The sequence below is a fragment of the Mastigoproctus giganteus genome, chromosome 5 (genome assembly GCF_048544385.1).
Source record: "Mastigoproctus giganteus isolate SK-2022 chromosome 5, ASM4854438v1, whole genome shotgun sequence".
Classification (NCBI taxonomy): Eukaryota; Metazoa; Arthropoda; class Arachnida; order Uropygi; family Thelyphonidae; genus Mastigoproctus; species Mastigoproctus giganteus.
In genome coordinates this window covers 175,353,933-175,371,054 of record NC_143579.1, presented here as the reverse complement: position 1 = coordinate 175,371,054, position 17,122 = coordinate 175,353,933, and the positions used below count along the sequence as shown (strand labels likewise).

General features: G+C 38.3%; 1 long non-coding RNA gene across 1 annotated transcript in view; it reads left to right on the top strand.

Moving 5' to 3' along the window:
- Positions 1 to 17,122, top strand: part of LOC150085864 (uncharacterized) — a 65,159-nt gene that overhangs the window by 21,268 nt on the left and 26,769 nt on the right. Inside the window, exon 2 of the long non-coding RNA XR_016546944.1 lies at positions 98 to 150. This is a non-coding gene — a long non-coding RNA (uncharacterized LOC150085864). The remainder of the gene's footprint in view (positions 1 to 97; positions 151 to 17,122) is intronic.

Genomic DNA, 17,122 nt, shown 5'->3' with positions numbered 1-17,122 from the left:
ACTGCCTGCATATTAATCATATGTATCTAACGGTAGTTATTATTGTGTATTTGTTGTCTAGAAGTATATATATATGTTTATCATATTGCTCTTTCAGATAAAAAGCCTAAAAAACCAAAAGCAGTTATTTGGAAGAAAAAAGTACAAATGGTAAGTATTATTGTACAAGTGCAATACTGGCCTGTAGTGGTTTTGTAGTTTTTAACATTCATGTGTGTTTTATTAAGTATTATAGGCTGAATCCAAAAATGATATCATCCATTTTTACTTACTATATAAGACTTTATAGAGGTTTTTTAATTTTACTAATAATCTTAATCATAATTTTGTATACTGTTCGTATGTAAGTGTAGACCTCTGTGCATTTGTTAATACAGTTGAACTTGGTTATAACTAGCACGGAAATAACGATCACAGCTGTAATGAGCAAAAAGCCATAATGATTTTAATTTACGCGTATTCCCATACAATCACTCACTGTTATAACAAGCGCACTACACGGATAAACCGAACAAATTTTGGTAACTATGCAAACATTCTTAATTGCTCGGGTAGTCAGAAAAACCAAATTCTTGGAATAGACAAAAATGAAAAGGGCGACTTAGCTTTACGATCACCTGCATCGGATTAGCAGCCAGTTTATGATCTTGTCCTCCGGGGAGAGGGGCTATACAATACTGCATTCTGCTTGTCGCATTACCCTATTTACAGATTGCCTTGTATTCACTGAACCATAAATTTATTTCGGGACTTCTAAGAATGTTGTTTGCATTTTGGGACTACTGTGATCCTTGTATGCAGATCACTTTATCATTTTAAAGTAAAATCAGTTAGAAACAAACCCTTCTTTCAGAAACATGTCTACTAAAAAAAAAAGTCTCTCTATTTGCGAAAAAGTCTAAATTATTCATGATTTAGAATGTGGTGCAATAAATGTTGAAGTGTGTAAAAAGTTTTCTTTCTCCTCTTCAAGTGTATCGACATTGTGGAAGAATAAAGATGTTTACATATCGGCACTGGAAAAGAACAACCAAAATTTAGAAAGTGTGAGGTTACAAACGTTGAGGAAGCAATGGTTCACCACACAAAGACGTGCTGGATTTTCAATAGACGGTTTAATCTTGAAGGCTCAAGTGGAAAAATTTGCTAGACGATTTTGTGTATAACAATGGTCGGCTGGATCGAATTAAAAGCTGACATAACATCGTTTATGCAGAAATTAGTGGAGAATCTCAATCTGCAGATCCAATAATGGCAAATGAATGGATTCAGTGTGTTTGGGCAGAAATCAGGAAATATTTCAATGACGAAGACATCTACAGCAGTTGTGCTAGGATCTAGAAAACTTGGGCAGATGGGCTGAAAAGTGGCAGCTGAAGTTTAACATTGACAAATGCAAAGTACTGCAAATGGGTAGAAGTAACTCCAGAGGAACATACCAAATAAATAAAAAAGACTTGGGAACGACTGCACAATCGCTCCCAAGTCTTTTATTTTCACCCACTTAGGGTGGTAGAAAATAAAAAAGACTTGGGAGCGATTGTGCAGTCATATATGAAGATTTCTGAGAAATGCAGACTGGATGCCAGAGCAGGTCGTGGGGTATTGTCAATGATATACAGGGAAAAGGTGATTATCCCTTTGTATAAGGCAATATTAGTATTGGTCAGGCCATGCCTTGAGTACTGCGTACAGGCCTGGAGGCCTCATTTTAGGAAGGATGTAGAGTTGCTTGAGAATGTACAGAGAAGGGCAACAAGATTGGTGAGGGGAACGAAGGGTTCCTCTTACCAAGAGATGCCTCCGTAGCCAAGTGGGCAGGAGCAGCAGTGCGTAGCACGCGCTTCGTGATTAGACTGGGGTTCGAACCCGTGACCATCAAATACGGAGGATGCGGAAAGGTCAAGGAATGACCACCGCATATCCCCGGAGCAATATGGCCTTAGTTGCTAATGCTCCTAAAAACCAAATAACAACATTCTTACCAAGAAAGGCTTAAGTTCTGCAAATTGCAGTGGCTGGAGACTAGGCACCTGCTAGGTGATCTGATTGAGGTGTATAAGGCTTTGAATGGGTTGAGCGTGCTGAATTCTGATGGGATTCTTCTGCTTGCTCGGATTAAGAATCTGAGGGGGCATAAATTCTAAATGACAGTTGTAGAATAGATGTGCAGAAATTTGCCTTTAGCCAGCAGGTGGTTAATTGCTGGAACAAACTTGCATCTGTCATTGTGGAAGTTGATAGCTTAATAGATTCAAGGAGAAATTGGACAAACTTTTTAGAGGGAATGGTCGTGTGAAATTGTTTTTTTTTTTTTTTTTGCTGATTCTACCTAAGCTCATACGCTTGCTTTCTTGCATGAGGTGTAGGGCTCACAATACTGGTTAAAATCTTAATACCAGTATTTCGGTATTTTTAATTTAAGAAACTGGGATACTGGTATTCCAAAAAAAAAAACTTTTTTTCGCAATAAATTTTGATGACAATTAGGTGCAATAAAGTAAGGGAAAAATGTAATTACTTGAATTCACTTTTTAAATCAAACTTTTATTACAATAATAAATATTCTAACAAAAAATTTTTAAAAGTACAGTTATTGTAAAAACAAAAAAATAAGCATCTACACTACCTCTCCGAATAGAGTGAGCTCTTAAACTCAATAATGTTATCGTTTAAATTGGATCTAATTTTGGTAGGTGTTTAATTAGTGGCAGAAAATGTCCTTTTGGATTCTGTAACTGGTCGGTGATTTGCACTGAGATAGTCGTAGACGAGTTGCAGTTTAACTCCCCCCCCCCTTATTCCCTCATCTTCAAAAAATCTTATTTCCTTTTTATCAAAAATATTTCCTTTTTGACTTTTTATGGCACTATATCTGTATTAACAAAAGAAAGGGACTGACAGTTAACCTTGGTGAGGAAACCAAATCTAAGTTGTGGGGGGGGGTTATTTATTTATTTATTAATTTTTATTTCCCTATACCTTGGTATTGCCGTCATTGTCCATTGTTATGATTTTTGTACAGCAGCTCCCTTCAAGCACTAAGCCCCACTAGCTATCTGACTGCATTAAAAAATGAGAATTTCCAGGAGCTGAGGAATATCCCCCCCCCCCACCCGCATACACGAGAATATATATATATATATTGTATACAGGGTGTCTCAAAAATATTGGTACAAATGTTTAGGGGAGGTAGGTAACATCTAAAGGAATGTGAATCGCATAGGAACCCATAACCGGAAACGTCACGGGAAAGTAGTAGCAGAGGCACAAGAAGCAGAAATGACACAAGACAGTAATTAGTGGCAAACATTTATTTGGCATAATATTAACAATGGAGTACGAGATGGATGCATTGCATGATGTTACAACAGATGCTCGAAGGTTCCACCATGAGACGCGATGCATGCGTGACACCGACGCAGCATAGATTGGCAGACACTGTCCAACACACACCTGGAGTTTCTTTGACAGTAGCAGCAGCGCAGACCAGTCTCACCACGAGATCCATTTCCGTATCCACAGGCGATTCATACACGATAGATTTGAGGGCCCCCCACAGAAAGAAATCAAGGCTCGATAAATCAGGTGAGTGTGGGAGGCCAGGCAACCGGTCCACCGTGGTTAATCCATCGACGCCCAAAACGCCTGTTTAAATGGTCATGAACACACCTTCCATAATGGGAAGGTGCCCTGTCATGTTGAAGTCAAATGTTGTGTTTCACATTTGCTGGAACATCATCAAATAACCCTGGTAGAATTTGTTCAAGAAAGATCTGATATTTAGCGGAGTTCATGCAGGATGGTAACAGGTATGGGCCGACTAAGCAGTCACCTATCATACCTGCCCACATATTTATTGCGAAGCGTTGTTGTGCTGCAATGGGGCACACACAGTGTGGGCCCTCTGCTAATCCATACACTAGGTGCACGTGTGCCAGCTCACAGTTCGTATATCAATGCATGCTCTTCGTGCAGTGACTACTGCTTGAATGAGTGAACCAGAAATGTTCCCTCTCACAAACTGATGAACAGCGCCGTGTCCCGACTTACGATGATGTTTCCGGTTATGGGTTCCTATGTGATTCACATTCCTTTAGATGTTACCTACCTCCCCTAAGCATTTGTACCAATATTTTTGAGACACCCTGTATACAGGCCATTCCGGTTATTTGGGACACATCGGGACTAGTGCATTTTGGCTCGATTAAGTGGCTGCCCCAATTATCCGAAGTGTCACGTAAATAGTTAAAAATACAGTGTATCCCCCCACTTTACAATTGGTTCACTGTACAATCAAATCACGTTATGACAAACTCAACATAGTAAAGTACCGTTCACTATACGATGTGCAGTAAGTGCTGGTCATTGTGATCACGTTTGTGAATTGAATTTTAATTCTATTAAACAGCGATTCTAATTAGCGAAAATAGGAGGAATATTTTCCACAGGCTATAAAAGCAAAGATATATTAAGCACAGATTTAACCTTTATTACCTTACCAATTAAAAAATAAATGATACTTGAAAATCGGAAGATTATACTTGATAATCGTAATAATTAATACGTACTGTAATATGTACATACGAACTAGTTGACATTTCTGTTCACTGACATTTGTGGGTGGGAGTTAAAATTTAAAACAGTAAAAAGATAAGCAATCAATAACAAAGAACACGGCACACACAAATTGCAAGTAACACAATACGCACAAGTGAGAACGGAGTAACGAGTTACAAAGCTTTAAAAATAGGAATGAAGAGAAGATCTGAAAATTAATTTTTTTCATCTTCTAGATGAACAGAAAACTCACTACACTATCATTATGGGGGTTGCTAAGGTTGGAAAGAGACAAAACAGCACAGAAAGGGGAACTACAGGAAATTTTGGAATTGGTGAAAGAAATGAAAGAGGTGAAAGACTTGTGGAATTTGCAGAATCTCGAGGAATGAACACTTTTTTCAAGAAAAGGGTGAACAGAAAGTGGACATGGAAGAGCTCAAATGGATTAACAACTAATGAAATCGACTTCATCCTCACTGACAGAAGATATGTCGTGAATGATGTTACTGTCCTGAACAAGGTAAATGTTGGAAGTATACTTGATATAGATGTAAGAAAAGAAAGGGAAAAAAAACTGACTCGAGTAAATAATACGAAGGTCTTTGAGATAACAGAAGAGGAGAAAAAGCTGGAACTTAAGAACAAGTTTGAGCTTCTGCAGACTGCTCAGGACCAAGATATCGACGAGGAATATTACAACTTTCTGAAAGTGATAAAGCCCAAGAAACCTATAGGTAAAAAGAAATCCAAAGAAGAAAAAATTAGTCAAGAAACACTTGTCACGATGAACCGAAGATGACAAATGAAAAGCAAGAAAAACACTGACAAGGAGAAAATTGAGTATACTGAGTTATGCACGGCCATTAGAAAGACTCAGAGAGGACATAAGAAAATTTAACACAAATAAAGTAGAACAAGCATTAAGGGAAAACAAAGGATTTAAATCAGCAGCCATGAGCAGTAATACAGAAAGAAAAATGATACTTAAACTGAAAAATAGCAATGGTGTACTTATAAATAGCAGAGAAAGTATAATTCAAATAGCAGAAGACTACTATAGAGAATTATACAAGGAGCGAGGGAATGATGCCAGCAGTGGGGAAGATGGATCACAAATTAGTAACACGTACAACATATTTGATATCCTTCCTGATGAGGTAGAACATGCATTGAAGAAAATGAAGAATAAAAAAGCCTCAGGGGAAGATGATGAAGGTACTGTAGAGTTGTTAAAATTCGGAGGAAGAGACATGACACAAAAACTGGCAGGACTCCTTACAAAATGCATTAGAAAAGATGTTGACGCCTAAGGAATGGAATAATGCAATCATAGTTTTGCTGCATGAGAAAGGAGATAAATCAGAAATTGGAAAATATAGACCAATTAGCTTGTTATCCCACATATACAAGTTGTTCACAAGGGTCATTACTAACAGATTAGAAAGAATACTTGATGAGAATCAACAAAAATAAAAAGCTGGCATTAGGACAGGATTCTCAACTATGAATCACCTTCATGTATTATCACAGCTAATGGAGAAAGCAAATGAATATAAAACACTATTATGCCTGGCATATGTGAACTATGAAAAGGCATTTGACTCTATACAGCATAAGGCAATGTTTTGGGTACTGGAAAGACAAGGCATAGAATTGAAGAAAATATATGAGAATGCTACCTCCTTTATTAGACTAGACAAAGACAGTAGTAAATTTAAAATTGAAAAAGGAGTTCGACAAGGAGACAATATCTCTGAAGTTGTTTACTGCTGCCTTTGAGGAAGCTTAGAGAAGATTAGACTGGTCGCAGAAAGGAGTCAATGTGAATGGAAAGTACTTAAACCATTTACAATTTGCAGCCACGATACCAAAGAATTAGAGGAAAATCTTAATCAGTTATGTAAGGATTAGTCATCTTTAGTCCAAAATAGTAAGGATTTTGGACTAAAGATGAATATGGCTAAAACAAAAGTAATGATGAATAAGTATGCCACAGAAAGGATATAATGATTGAAGGAGCAGTAATTGAAAAGGTGGAGTCATATACTTATCTTGGACAAGTCATTGGCTGTAATAATAAAAGGCTGGAAGTCAAGAGAAGAATAAATTTTGGATGGATAGCATTCAGGAAATATAGTCACATACTGAGGAGCAATATCCCAATTTGTCTGAAACGTAAAATAATGAACCAATGTATACTCCCCACCATGACTTATGGAAGTGAAACTTGGACACTCACCAAAAGAATGGAAGAGAAGCTGAGAACTACACAGCGAAGAATGGAATGAATCATACTGGGAATCAGACTACTGTTGGATGAAAAGAGAAACACGTGGATTAGGCAGCAAACTCGAGTAAAAGACATTCTTATCAAAACTAAAGAACTAAAATGGTCTTGGGCATGACACATAGCTTGAAGACATGATGATAGATGGACTAAGAAAATAACAGAATGGTACCCAAGAGGAGCTAGAAGAAAACCTGGAAGATAGCAACGGAGATGGACAGATAAAATTCATGAGTTTGTGGGTAGTAAAGGATGGCCATTGCACAAAACAGAAGGAACTGGAAAGTTGCTGGAGAGGCCTTCATCCTACAGTGGATTGAAAATGGCTGATGATGATGTGGTGGCTGTGTTCCAGACTGTCCTGCCAGTAAAAAAATAAATTTTCTGTTTACAGTGACAACCACACATAAGGTCAGAGGAGTTCACATGATAGAGGAAATGAAAGAACATTATATCATATTTAGTAGTCATTGTGGGCTTTGAGTGACCACGGTCACTCAAAAGAAGCATTTTGAGTGACCACGGTCACTCAAAATGCTTCTTTTGTACCACTCGACTATAGAGATTTTAGTAACAAGTGTGCCATCATTCTTGAATCTAATTCTCTTCACTTGAGGGGGGAAAAAACATAAATCTTGTTCTTAAATGGATGTTATGTAAAGGTTGCAAGTTCCATGTATGCACATGCATAAACAAACTCCTTCGAAAGGCATTTAGCCAAGAAATAAATTGCCATATTGTTTGTGAAAATCAGGCAGCAGAGTGAAAAATTGCTATTTGAAGACATAGCTGTCTCTTCTTGGTGGAAGTCTGATGCACATAATTTGAAAAATATCATTTGTTAAAAGTAGGTTGACCGAACCAAAGTGCCGTATTTCCCCTTTACATAAAACTGGGTTTGATGTGAAGTTATGAAGATATTGGATAAGAAATTATAATTGAACAAAATTGCAATTAAGGATATCTCTGAGTACATTTACAATAAATTCTCTGTTCTCTTCTCTGAAGATGTTAGTCATAGTGAGAAAGACTTGGGAAATCTGGGAGTTAATATTGGATAAAAAAAATTTAACAATCAAGTTGAAAGAGATGCATGACTGGCCTTCAAAAATGTTATTCTGAACTCAGTGGGTGTGGGTAGGGAAACAAGGATTCATATTTAAAATTGATTGTTCGAAATGTGCTAATTAAAATTTAGAAGGTAGGTTGATATATGTAAGCTTTAAAGTTCATCATTTTGTATTTCTATTTGGAGTATTTTCCTGAAATTTTGCAGTATCAGTAAGGACAGGTTTGGTTGGTGATACATCCGTTATGGGGGCATTTGAAAAGTTTGTGGCCTAAGTATGAAAGGTTTATTGGGGAGTCTGATAACTTGTTACTTTTTGACACAGTCCCCTTTGGAGTTATACATGTTTGCGCTACTGATGCTGCATTGTGTTGATTTGAGCTGCGAAGAAAGTTCTGTTTTGGGCCTCCAGGAATGTATCCATTGCAACAACAATGTCACTATCAGCAGGAAAATGGATGCCAGCCAGGTGATTTTTCAAATTAGGAAATAGGTGAAAGTCTGATGGTGCTAGGTATGGTTTGTTTGGGGCATTTATTAGGTGAATCGGCATCTATGGCCATAGTGCACCAACTAGGCATGGTGAATATCAAGGATGGTCCAAGATTTCTAGTGGAACAGGACTCCTATAGTGTTTCCCTTGCAACAACAATGTCACTATCAGCAGGAAAATGGATGCCAGCCAGGTGATTTTTCAAATTAGGAAATAGGTGAAAGTCTGATGGTGCTAGGTATGGTTTGTTTGGGGCATTTATTAGGTGAATCGGCATCTATGGCCATAGTGCACCAACTAGGCATGGTGAATATCAAGGATGGTCCAAGATTTCTAGTGGAACAGGACTCCTATAGTGTTTCCCTTGGAATTTGTGTTTGGTGTTTTCACACATATGCCTCATGAGGTGTGCATAATACGCCCCTGTGACTGTCTAGCCTTTCCCAAGCTAATCCACTAGCGACACTCCATCAGCACCCAGTCAGAAGCATGCAAAATTATGCCTGTATGAAGATGTAGATGGAGCCGTTGCGGTGGTAAGAAGTAAGGCGAAGTTGAGTTGAGTTGAGACCAAAACATGCTGATATCAGGGCCATTAATAATGTATAAAAACATTATGGGAATCCTGTTGTCTCAACTTTACTAGACATGTTGAACAGACAACTATTGTGATTTTTTTTTCTCTTGTAGAGAATCTGAGTCCTCATTTTGAATTTAAATCAATGTTTTGAAATTGTTTTATTCTTTTGTCTTGTTGCAAGGTTTTTCCCTTCCTTTAAGTAGGTCTTTGAATTGGTTTGGTTACATTTCAAAACATTTATTTAAATTAAAATGAGGACTCAGATTCTCTTCAAGAAAAAATCACAATAGTGTAGCATCTGTCCAATTTTGCGAATATTGGCAGGTCTTGATCACATGAGTTGTCTGTCCAACATGGCCATTAATAAAATAAGGCTATGGAGAACGTAACTTTTCTGGGACATAAAACAGTCCAGGCTAGTTCTGGTTTGCTGGACAAATTTAAAAAGCATCATGGCTTACTCAAAAGTTATTTCTGGTGAAGGTGGAGTTGTAATTGAGAAGAGTGTACCCATTGGAAAGAAACAGTTTTGGAAAAAAATTATAGAGGACTAAGAGCCCAAAGACGTTCAACGTTGATGAAACAAGTGTATTTTTTATATGTTTGCCGAACAAGACACTGACTTTTAAAGATGGTAAAAATAGTAAGGAGAGAATTACCATCTTGGTTGGTGCTGAGAATAGAAACCAACAAACCTATAGATTTGTGGATGTGCATATTAGAGTTAACAAAAGTGTTGAGTCAAGATGTTATTGGAACAACAATTAAGAATTGTTTCGCAAAAGAAGGTTTTGCTAAAACACCAATTAACAATGATTAGAGGAATGAACTACTAAAAGATGTTGAGCAATCTTGGGAAGAACTTTAGGCGAGAAGTTTGATCAGTGGAGAAGTTGTTGACAAATTTTTAGGAGTTGGTAATGATGCCATAGTAGCTGAATATCCGAGTGGCTCCAACATTTTGGAGAGTATTCAAAGACCTAATGTTAATAACGATGACGAGTTGGATAAAAATGAGGGCAATATTAAACCTTCCAAACATGAAATATTGGCAGCATTTGAAATTTTATATGGAGGCCTTCAGTGTGAAGAAAATATATTTGAGTGTGCGAAATTTTTATGATGTACTGTAAAATCCAGTGTACAACAACAAAAAAAAATAAAAAATATTTTACGAAACAGTTCTTAAAAGTGTACTAATATATTGTGCACATCATGTAAGTAGTCATTTCTTAATATATATGTATTAATAAATTAATTGTTTTAAAATGTTAAGAAAATTTATTCATTCCTACTTATTTCTGATTTATTTTCCATCTTTTACTATATTTATGAATGTTGAATTAGTGTTTTTCATTGTTAGAAAGGTCATATTTCTTTATAATTATTCTAACAAATTTTTTCAAGGGAATGATCGATTTTGTTATACAGGGTGTCTCAAAAATATTGGTTTGCAAACCGGTTTTCATATTGAGTTGTTAAAACCGAAACCGAGCTTCTAAAACCGGATTTGAATATTTTCTTAGTTAGCCCTCGAATATAGTTTTTTGTTACGCACATTTTCTTTTGTTTGTTCGTTTGTCTGGATCGTTCAACTGCTTTATGTTTAAAATATGTTTTTTATTTTATTTTATTTTATGTTTAGGTACGAATCTCATGGGCAAGTGGCCCAAATCTAGGAGGGGTACCTTTTATCTTCCCACCTGTATCATGGCACGATGCAGGTGTACTCATTTACGACTGAGTGAGTCGGAGCGAAATCGTAAAAGAAAATGCTCAACATTTCTTCGTTCCATCTGTCTTGTTCGCCAGGCAAGTTATGGAATGCGGCTTATTGGTTACTGGTTACCCATTAGAAACAGATTTGCTGAATATTGCATCAAATTCCAATCATAGAAAGTTTCTTGCTTCTTTATTCCTATTAAATTTGCGATCAAATGTTCTCCAAAAAGCAGCTTCACCAAATTGTCGGTGATATAAATTCCTACTAAGTAATATTTATTACTCTTAATATGTCTAAGATGAAATCAAATGTACCGAATTATTTTGCTCGAAAAAGCAAAGATGAAGCACAATGTTCGAAATGTCAGAAGATAATGATGTCATCTGGAGGATCTACATCATCTTTGATGTTGCATTTAAAGAAAATGCATCAGATTGACATTAAACAAGATAACAGTGAACCTCCCGTAAAAATGGTAAGAACATTAGAAAACTTTATCGTTAAAAAATCTATGGAAGAAGAGATTTCAAAATTAGCTGCTTTAGATGGATTTTCTTTTAATTCAATTGTCAAGAGTGAGTTTATACAATCAAGCCTTCACCTTCAGAGAAATAAATACGATAAATTACCACCAGCCTCAGTGAATGAAATTAAAAATATGGTTCTGAATTATTACAAAAATAAGAAAGAACTCATTCAGCATTTAAAAAATTCATTGGTTTTGGGTGCACGGTATTCATTGACTCTAGACGAATATACGTCTATACAAAATAAAAGGTAATGAATATAAATGTGCTGTTGTTGTTGTTTGGTTTTTAGGAGCATTAGCAGCTTAGGCCATATTACTCCGGGATATGCGGTGGTCATTCCCTGACCTTTCCGCATCATCCATATTTGGTGGTGACGGGCTCGAACCCCGGTCTAATCAAGAAGCGTGTGCTACGCACTACTGCTCCTTCCCACCTGGCTACGGAGGCGCCTATATAAATGTGCATTCAAAAGACAATCATTGGTAGTTAGGTCTTATTGAGATTAATGGTTCACTTGATAGCAGAAGAATTGAGCAAATTGTGAATGGACACTTAAAGGAATTTGGTTTGAACTTGGATGAGGATATTGTTGCCTGCACCACCGATGGAGCAGCAATGATGATTAAGTTTGGCAAGCAAATTACGCCTAATCATCAACAATATATAGCCCATTGTATACATCTGTCAGTTATAGATGTACTTTATGAAAAAGCAATCAATTATGGTTCCACGGTCTCTGAGTCTCCCAAAGACAATGAAGAAAATGAAAATAATGAAGAAAGTAGTGACGATGAAGAAGTTGAAGAAAGACAGCAAGGCATGCTTTATCAAACTGACTTTACCGATGAGCTCATTTCTTTCTTCAATCCAATGGCCAATATTGCACAAACTATTAACAAAGTCAGAAAAATTTGCAAGCTTTTTTCAAAATCGCCTACCACAAATGACATATTACAAAATTTTGTTAAAGCAAAATTTAATGGGAAAGAATATAAACTTATATTAGATTGAAAGACTAGATGGGATAGCACATTCTATATGATTGAGAGATTTTTGAAATTGAAAAATTGCATTCCAAATGCTCTGTGCAGTACTGTCAACTGAAGCTGTCTGACGATGACTGGAAAACACTTGAATTGCTATGTGAAACTTTGCAACCAGTTGAAATGATTCTGAAGGCTATAACCTCAGAAGATACAGACTTACTTAAAGCAGTCTTCAATAGAATTTCTGCTTGCTAAGCTTGATACAGCAGAAAACCCACTTGCTTTAAAGTTTCACCAAAGCCTTTTGCAGCGTTACAATGCAAGACAAAATTGCCAAACTGTGGTTTGGCAATTTTGTCATGCAATTTATGAGCTATCTACACAACCCCAAAAAGTTTAGGAAAGAAGATTCAGGTTCAAGAACTTTTGATTTTTCAAGTAAGCAAGTTTTTAAAAAGCGTGCTGAAGAGATTTATCAGAGATTATTTGCAAAACATTCCGAAGGAGTCTTAGCGTTGAATGAAGAAACTGAAAACAAACGAACTGTTCTTTTAGAAGAAAACAAAGACTCGTCTAGTTCCGATGTTGGAGATACACTCATGCAAGAGTATGATAGTGTAATAAAGAGATTAAATGAAGAGCCTTCAAAATATCCGAGTGAATTGGAAATCAGCAAAGAATTTAAACTTTTGGAGGCAATTAGTAGAAGTGAAAAGCTGGAGAAAGTTTATAGAGCACTGCTGACCATTAAACCAACAAGTGTCCAATCTGAGAGAGTGTTTTCGATCACTTGTCTCTTTAACACAAAAATAAGGTCAAGTCTATCAGGAAAAATGCTTAATATACTGTGTTTTTTAAAGGATCATTTTCAGAAAAAAGCTGAGCAATAAATAGTCAAGTAATTTCCCCAAGCTGTTTTTTTTTCACATTATTTTTATTTATTTATTATTATTATAGGTCTTATTATTTTTTTGTTTACTATACAAGAAGATAGTTTTTATTCAAAGGATTTGAATACAATTTGTAATTTTGTATAATCTCAAGCCGGTTACTTTTTTGGAGCATTTTAATTTTTTTATTTTTTTTTTACTATAAGAGGTGATACTTTGTTTAAAAGATTTGATTACGATTTGTACAATCTACCCAAGATAAAATAAATACCTGTGTTATAATCTTTTAATTATTTTCCCTAAGCCTGAGAAAATCGGTTTTAAAACCGGTTTTAAGAGTAAACTTTGGTTAAACTCAGTTTTGAAATTTCTCGGTTTTATGCAAGCCCTAGTACAAACGTTTAGGAGAGATAGGTAACATCTAAAGGAATGTGAATCGCATAGGAACCCATAACCAGAAACGTCACCATAAGTCGGTACACTGCTCTGTTTATCAGTTTGCGAGAGGGAAAATTTCTGGTTTACTCATTCAAGCAGTAGTCGCCGCACGAAGAGCATGCATTGATATACGAACTGTGAGCTGGCAGACATGCACCTAGTGTATGGATTAGCAGTGGGCAATGGACGAGCCGCTCAACGAATTTTTGGAGAAAGCTTCCCAGACAGACATGTACCGGACCACCATTTGTTTGCGTGTGTGCATCAAAATTTGTGCTATTATGGGTCATTTAGAGGTAACATGAGTAGTGCGGGCAGACCATGTTCGACGTGAACTCCCATTATGGAAGAAAGTGTGTTGAATGCTCTCCTGAATAATCCTACTACCAGCACACATGTCATTGCCTCTGCTTTAGGGGGCGCCTCCGTATCGAGGTGCCCCCTATGAAGGAGCAGCAATGCGTAGCACATGCTTCTTGATTAGACCGGGGTTCGAGCCCGTCACCACAAATACAGAGGATGCTGAAAGGTCAGGGAATGACCACTGCATATCCCGTAGCAATATGGACTTAGTTGCTAATGCTCCTAAAAACCAAATAACAAACAAACAATATCAAGCCTCTGCCTTAGGAGTGTTGCGTTGCAGTGTACAGCGTATCTGGCACAACGATTTCTCACACCCTTTTCATCTTCAAAGGGTTCAGTTACTGCTCCCCCAAGATCATCCTGCACGTGTGGCTTTTGTGCAGTGGTTTCTCCAAGAAAGTGTTCAAGACTTGAATTTTCCAGCCTATGTTTTGGTCACAGATGAGGCTTATTTCACTCGGGAAGGCTTATTCAATCAGCACAATGCTCATGTGTGGGCTCACAACAACCTACATGGTGTGCACCCCCATGCGGCACAACATCGCTTCGCAATAAATGTGTAGTGTCTGCTTAGTAGGCCCATACCTGTTACCATCCCACATGAACTCCGCTAAATATCGGATCTTTCTTGAACAAGTTCTACCAGGGTTATTTGACGATGTTCCAGCAAATGTGAGATGCAACATTTGGTTTCAACATGATGGGGCGCCTTCCCATTATGGAAGGTGTGTTTGTGACCATTTGAACAGGCGTTTTGGGCGTCAATGGATTGGCCGTGGTGGACCAGTTGCTTGCCCCCCCCCCCACTCACCTGATTTATCGAGCCTAGATTTCTTTCTGTGGGGGGCACTCAAATCTATCGTGTATGAATCACCTGTGGAGATGGAAATGGATCTCGTGGCGAGACTCGTCTGCGCTGCTGCTACTGTCAAAGAAACTCCAGGTGTGTTGGACCGTGTCCGCCAATTCATGCTGCATCGGTGTCATGCATGCATCGCATCTCATGGTGGAACCTTCGGGCATCTGTTGCAACATCATGAAATGCATCCATCTCGTACTCCATTGTTAATATTATGTCGAATAAATGTTTGCCACTAATTACTGTCTTGTGTCATTTCTGCTTCTTGTGCCTCTGCTACTACTTTCCCCATGACGTTTCCGGTTGTGGGTTCCTATGCGATTCACATTCCTTTAGATGTTACCTACCTCCGCTAAGCTGGATACCTGGTGCAAGGCAACTATTCTTGCTTTTGCTAAGCCGGGAAAGGATCCTAAATGTCCAAAAAACTATCGTCCTATTGCTCTGACCAGCTGTTTGTGCAAAATATTGGAGAGAATGGTCAATGCTCGTCTCTTATGGTATTTAGAATCAAACGACCTACTCTCCCGCTTTCAGTGCAGCTTCTGAAGAAACAGGTCCACACTGGACCACTTAGACTGGAAACATCAATCTGAGATGCTTTCCTAAAAAGAGAACACTTGGTGTCCATCTTCTTTGACATGGAAAAAGCGTACGACACAACTTGGAGATTTGGTATTTTAAAAGACCTTTACAACCTCGGTCTGAGAGGCCACCTTCCCATTTTTATTAAAAATTTTTTATCCTGCCGTTATTTCCAAGTTCGTGTAGGATCCTCCCTTTCGCGGCCTTTTTGCCAAGAGGAGGGGGTACCACAAGGATCTGTCTTAAGTGTTACGCTTTTTGCCATTAAAATTCTATTTCTGAACAACTTCCTCCAACTATAAACAGTGCACTCTATGTCGATGACTTCAGCATATTCTCTCAATCATGCAATATGAGGGTTATTGAGAGACAACTGCAACAAGCTATTGACCGTGTTAACACCTGCGCCACGGCCAATGGTTTCAGGTTCTCACCTGAGAAGACCGTTTGCGTCCATTTTTGTCGCAAACGTAACCTCCACCCCGAGCCTGAATTATGACTTGGACAAAACACCATTCCAGTTGTATCAGGGGCGAAATTCCTGGGACTCTTTTTTGACAAAAAGTTGACATTTGTTCAGCACATTTGTCGCTACGTACAAAGTGCACGAGAGGGCTTAACATCCTCCACTCTCTCTCTTCTACCTCTTGGGGTGCAGACCGATGCACTCTACTACGTCTATACCGTGCACTTGTACGCTCAAAATTAGATTATGGGTCTCAGGTGTATGTCTGCCAGAAATAGCGCTGTTCGTTGGCTTGACCCCATCCATCACCAAGCCATTCGTATTGCTTCTGGTGCATTCAGAACATCACCTGTCCAAAATCTGTATGTCGAAGCAAATGAACCATCCTTGTCGCTTCGATGAATGCAGTTGTCTCTACAATATGCCTTCAAGCCGAAGTCCCTGCCGGACCATCCCACGTGGACATCCGTTTTCGAGCCACGATGGGAAAATCTTTATAACACACGACGGACCGCCAATCGCCCATTCGGCATTCGTGTTCAAGAGCTACTCAATGAACTTAACATCTCGGTGGACAAGGTTGCTCGATCACCAAAGGAGCCCCTTCCACCCTGGCATGCAAAACACCAGCATGTGACTTCTCGCTCAAGATTGCGACGAAGCCTACTACTCCATCGTCTGTCTACCTTCAGCTCTATTCACAACACCGTGCAGAACATTCTGACTTCTTGCCAGTTTACACAGATGGCTCGAAGTCAGAATCGTATGTGGGATCTGCTGCTGTCTTTCCAAATAATACCATATCAGAACAGATACCCCTTGACTGCAGCATTTACACTGCAGAGCTGCATGCCATAGAGTTAGCTCCAGATCACATAAGAAAACACCGTTACCAATGGTGTATTATATATGCCGATTCAATGAGTGCACTACAGGCTTTATCAGCGATGTCACACACTAATCATCCAACCCTGTCCCGAATTCAGCAGATAATATACAATCTCTATACAAGTGGATTCGATAATCCCGATGTGACTGGGGATCCGCTTCTGCTGGATCCCTAGTCACATCGGGATTAGAGGAAATGATTTGGCTGACACTGCAGCCAAATCGGCAGCCCTGACGGATAATCTTGACCTGTTAGTCCCCTATACAGACTACAGGCAGGTGATCCATAATAATTTACAATCTCAGTGGCAATATTCGTGGCATTGACTGATTACTACAAACAAACTATGTTGAATTAAGCCTGTGATCCATCCTTGGCGGTCTAGCTTACGCAGGGAT